The 6,000-nt window shown below is 39.0% G+C and overlaps 1 protein-coding gene across 1 annotated transcript in view; it reads left to right on the top strand.

Moving 5' to 3' along the window:
• Positions 1 to 464: 464 nt before the first annotated feature.
• Positions 465 to 6,000, top strand: part of tgfbr3 (transforming growth factor, beta receptor III) — a 135,194-nt gene continuing 129,658 nt past the window's right edge. Inside the window, exon 1 of the mRNA XM_079840947.1 lies at positions 465 to 674. The gene's annotated coding sequence lies outside the window, so the exon portion shown is untranslated. The remainder of the gene's footprint in view (positions 675 to 6,000) is intronic.

The raw sequence follows: 6,000 nt of genomic DNA, 5'->3' as shown, positions 1-6,000 counted from the left end.
TAATACTAATAATCAGTCAACTATATACCCTATTATTTCAAACAACAATAATACAAATATTTAGCCAATAATAATAATAACAATAATAATAAGTATTTTGTTATTATTATTATTACTATTATTATTATTATTACTACCAGTTATAACAGAAAAGTATACAAATTCCACTGATATTTTAAAATTCTACAATAATAATAATAATAATAATAATAATAATAATAATAATAATAATAAAATACATATTATTATTATTGTTATTATTATGATTTTTTCTATTATTGTTGTTTGAAATTATAGGGTATAGTTGACCGATTATTATTATTATTATTATTATTAATATTACTTTACAAGTAAACCAAGTCATGGCTGCGGAAGTTGATGGGTTTTCAAGCCCACTTCATCCTTTCATTTGTCTTGATAGATGTGAATCGCAGCCTCCTCCTTCTGGCCCCTCCCACTGAAACACACACAGACCCACAGAAAGCGGGAGAGGTATTTAAAACTTTTTGAGATCTGTCACAGGCTTTGTCATCCCAAAAATCGTGGAGTTTGTCGCACGATTAATTACTATACTGACAGAAGATTTTGCGCTGGTTGTTTACTATATCAGCCGAAGGAAACGCTACCGTGAACTCCCTAAGAAAGTTTCCATCAGCATTACTGAAGATTCGCTGGTATGTCACTTTGTTTCTATCGTTGCTTTAGTTTTGACGTGTACATTGTATTAGGATTATTGTCGGAACAGTTTAGGGTCCTTGTAAAAATGGGTGTTTTATAGCGTGTTTACAGTCGCATGCTCATTTCATAGACGTGCATGCACGTTTCACAGCAGCATGTTGAGTCTTGCGACGAGACGAAATCAGAACTCTTCCCTTATATTCTATGAAGTTGTTGCCTACTAAACAAAGTAACGTTCTTCAGGTGCACGCAAAGGGTTAAAGCTTCTTACAATTCAATAAGTGATTGTAAAATGTTTTTTTAACAAGCTATTTTAAGTCTGCACGGTCTCTGCAGATGTTGTGATGTGGTCAGGATGAGCTTTGCAACTGTAGGTGCTTTTTGTGCCATCTGACAGCTGAACTACAATGTGTTGTCCTTGTCCGACATAGAAATACTTATTTTTTCCTCCATTAACTTCAAGCTCGACTCTTTTTAAGGATGAGTGGACTGCCCTGCACAGGAATTTCATTTAATCAATTTAATGTACATAGTTCACATAACACTGGAGGTAGGCTACAGTCATGACATGAATCTCTTTCAGTGCATGTAAAGACAAAAGCCTCTTCCATTTACTAGTTGCATGTATTGTGAAATTCTCAAACAGGCCTGTGAGTATATTGAACAATTGGGAGTATTATTATGTAAAACATCACAAAACTTCAAGGTATACCTTCCTGGGATTTCTGTCCCTGAACTTAATGGGATACTTAAAAAACAGGAAATACTCATAAATATGAGGTCTTGTGTCATCATTTGGCTGTGCGCATGGCAATTGTCTTCTATAGATGCTGTTCTTCTGCAAAATTAACAGCAGAGAAGTTCTTACATTGCTAATCATTTTCAGCAGCAGAATTCTAGACTAGTGATTCTCAACGGCAGACCGTCAAATGTTTTCTGATTGGGTTGCAGTTGCAGACAGCAGATAAAATGCAAGTAAAACAATGCAAATAACAAAATTCACCTAATAGTTAGTTTGTATGTCAACTTTTAATAGGAAGGAAAGGCCGCTTCCCATTTTTGGTGTTGGCATCTACTGCTGTGCAACAAGTCGAATTCTACAATACTTTGGCACTATAAATGATAGATAGATAGATAGATAGATAGATAGATAGATAGATATGTTGGAACCTGTCTAATTTTACAACCATGAACCAAGTGACAAATTATTGTGTCATGTCAAGTCAAAAAGACAGATTTAATTATGCTTCATAAATAAATCTGTCTTTTTGACTCGAGATGACACAATAATTTGTCACTTGGTTCATGGTTGTAAAATTAGACAGGTTCCAACATATCTATCTATCTATCTATCTATCTATCTATCTATCTATCTATCTATCTATCTATCTATCTATCTATCTATCTATCTATCTATCTATCTATCTATCTATCTATCTATCTATCTATCTATCTATCTATCTATCTATCTATCTATCTAATTAAATTGATCTATCTATCTATCATTTGATTGATAGATATTACCTGGACTGTCAGAATAATTTTTTTGTACTTAATTCTCTCTAAATGTTCTTTTCTTCTTACGTTTGTGTCCTAACAAATGTGTTTATCAGTATAGCTTTGCTGTTTCAGCATTAAACATCTTTCTAACCACGAAGCAACGGACATCCTTGTTGCTATGCTTCTGTGTTTGGTTACCAAAGAGACAGTTTTCACCTTATCAGTTTTGCAAAGTGTCTTAATATAATATTTTATGACCTAATCCATAACCGATTCATGTTTACTAGTTACACATTTATATAAGTATTATCTTTAGTTGAGACCATTCGCTGTAAGTCACTTTCGTTATTGGTGCGTGGCTGATCTCCTCAGGGGGATTTGTTCTGGGTCATCATTGGATGATCCCTGCAAGTGTCTTACGTTATAAAACAAGGGTTTCTGGGCCGTGAATTCCGTGGGAAAGGCTAATCAGAGCTCTTGAACGTTCTTTAAGAGTGATTATTGTAGTGGATATGAGGTGTAGAGTGAAGGTGGTTTCATGAGGACAACAGACCTCTGACTGTTATCTGATTCAAGACCATGTGACATGTAGATTCAGGTCCTCAGGGTTAGCGATCACTCACTCCCAACTTATTACTTTCTAGTCTCAAAGATAGAGGGAGACAGAGAAAGTTCAGTGCTTTTTGGAGGGAACCAAATTCACTGCGCATAGCTGAGTAGATTAACACGAGAATTTCAGTAACTTTCATCTTCTTTTCTGTCTTTGCCATATTGCCGTTCTCTGAGTAGTGCCGGTGATTCATATCTATTCTATAGAGGCGTATGAGTAAAAATTGCATGTTGATGCAAGTGTATGTGTGTTACTTTGCATGCTCTGATGTGACTCACAAATAGAGGTCACGTATACGCAGATGTGCAGATGTTCCATAAGTGTGCTCTGTGGTCTTAGTGGCGGCCCTGAGGTGTGATTTAGTGTGTGTTTGTGTGCATGCTGTGTGAATGAACGTGTCCGGTGCTAAAGATGTGCAATTGGCCCAGTGAGTTGAGTAGATTGATCAATTTGTATCGCTGTTGGAGGTTGTGGTTTTGTTTGAGCGCAGCTGGCCACTTCATGTCCCCGGTGTCTCACTGTTTGACACGTGGCTATGCTCGCGGCCAACACGGAGAGGATCCATTTGGGCCGACGAGCACATCTTCCAGTATAAACATGTCAAAGAGGCTCTCGTCACCGTTGACTTGCGCAAACGGGAAACCACACTCTGTTTAGGCTGAATGACTCAATCCAAATAAGATTCATTAGCAGACAAGAGGGCCGTGTTGGACATCATTAGGGCTTTCGGGAGGCCTCTACTACCAAAGTGGCCCTAGATGATGCTCTCTATAGATACCCACATTTTTATAGATGCCATGTTTCTTGGCTTGAACAATGTAGGCTGGAGTGAGTTATGTTTTATTTATACATGGCTGGAAATAGTTGTGGTGTGTTATTCTCTAGAGGTCATGATGTATTCTGGTCTATCCTCTCATGCTGAGATGTTTTCAGAAGGACATGGTCAAACACACTGTAAAGACCTCATGAAACTTTTAGGATTTTAGGTCCATCCTTTTTGCTTTGAAGTTTTCTGTACACTAGTATACTTCTAAACATTGGCAATTCCAAACGTAAGTGGAGTTGCAATTATAAGTCTTTCCCTTGAGGAAAATGGATCATAAATACGAATTAATTGGGGGGGTGTATGCGAATCTGTCTTTACCCTTTAAAAAAATGGAGGTTCTTTATTGGCATTTATGGTTCCATTATGAAACTTTAACATCCATGGGACCTTTCCATTGTACAAAAGGTTCTTTAGCTTAAGGGGGGGGGGGGGGGGTATTTCTATGCCAAATACACTCCTTCAGGATTTGAATAATTTTCGGAAAGTTTTTTTTCCGAGTATGGCCCTGTATTAGAGCCCTGCGCGGGACTCTTTTCTTCATCCCGCCCGCACCCGCCGAATTTCTGACCATTACCGCCCGCTCCCGCAACGTATGTGTTACACTCCCGCCCGCTCCCGCAATATGTTTGTCCACTCCCGCCCGCACCCGCAAAACTCTGAGAATTTATTCCCGCACAATAATAGAGATGCATTGATTTTGTGTCTTCTCCCGTCCCGCAGGAAGAAAAAAAACACGTATTTGTATTGATATTATTAAAGAGATTCATGGGGTTGTTTGTTTCGTTTCCCTGGCCTGCATGTAAAAAAAAAAAAAAGACATACATTCAAATATTATTTCGTTTTTATCAAAAACTTTGCACATAAAAATAGACTGCTTTGCAAAACAGAAAACAGAAAAACAGATTGAGAAACAGAAAACAGATCCCAATTCGTCGGTCAGTTCCGACGTACGTCGAACGTGACCGACTGAAAGGAAACCTGAGAAAACATGCTTCAACAGAACGTAATGTGAACACAAAATAGCAAACGGACATTTAGAAACAATCCATTTCCACTCACTAAACTTCTATGTATTGTTTGTCAAAAACACCAAACAGTCAACTTGACCTGCAGGGAGTGCTGAGCGTTTTTGGTGAGGTATGATCAAGAAGCTATGTATTTGCCAGCTGCGCAATATGTGGATACATGTAACGTTATACCGCATGATTTTGCCTACCAAAACAATTGAGAAACTTCTCCAAATGTCAGACTTTCCTTGCTTAGCTTTTGTGCTGTAAATACCTCGTTTGAGGCTCTTTTCTACATCATCTATTGACATCTTCTCCATCATGTCGTTAGGCAACCTCCCTATCCCGCCGATTCCCGCTGTGTTTTTTTTAGCCGCCCATTCCCGCCCGCAGCAAAATTCAAACCGCCCGCTTCCGCGAGATTTGCGTTGGGTCCCGCGGGACCCGGCGGGACTCAATCCCAATGCAGCCCTCTACCCTGTATGACGCCATAAAGGGCGGAATTCCTTGTATGGCCACTTCTCCCAGATGAGCGCGTGCGGACATCAACCAGAGCGAGAGCAAGAGCAGGCCCATCAACGAGCTTCGTTCAGGTTATGGAAGCCGTCCGCAGCGCTGTCATTTTGTTTTTAGACCACGGAATCAACAGTGTCACTAAAGAAGTGCGTTTCTGATTGTGAGGGAAAGATAACCTTGTTCAGCTTCCCAAACAACCCAGCGTTAAGGAAACAGTGGATGGAGTTTGTTTTTTTGGAGCAGCAATGGAGTTCTGCAAGTGTGTTTGTTTGTGCCCGGTCATGAGTCGAAACCGCAGGCGGTGAGTGAAACGGCATCAAATGTCTGTGTTTTGATGGCAATCGGTGCGTAAGTGTATATAATGTAAACCACACGATCGTATAGTGATTCGAAAGTTATCCAGGGATAATGGCATGATGTATTGTGTGTGTGTGTGTGTGTGCTCGTGACTCTTTAGCTCTGCCCACTGCACGTCTTCACGAGCTTGTCTGTTTTCTGGAAGAATCGGTACAGCTTATCTGTCTTTTATAAATATGATAAAACTAAAGACTCTTCGGAAATTTGACGGGTGCAATACTACTCTATAGGTACTCAAGATTAACATGAGTTTGGCAGAAACTGTGTGTTATGTACCCTTTAAGAACTGTTCAATGAAAGGTTCTTTGGGGAACCCACAATGTTTCTTCTACGGCGTCGCTTTGAAAGCCGTATTTTTAAGGTTATAGAATGAGCGTTTCCAACCTAATATCATGTTTTAAACTATGGTAAAAACTAAGTCATAGGAGTTTGGAATTGATTGAGGATAAACGTGAAATTTTATTTAGTGTCTACGTATTGTCTATCAGAAAAAAAAAATCAATTTG

The sequence above is a fragment of the Gobio gobio genome (genome assembly GCF_949357685.1).
Source record: "Gobio gobio genome assembly, chromosome: 17".
NCBI classification, from domain to species: domain Eukaryota; kingdom Metazoa; phylum Chordata; class Actinopteri; order Cypriniformes; family Gobionidae; genus Gobio; species Gobio gobio.
This window is presented reverse-complemented; position numbering and strand designations above follow the sequence as displayed.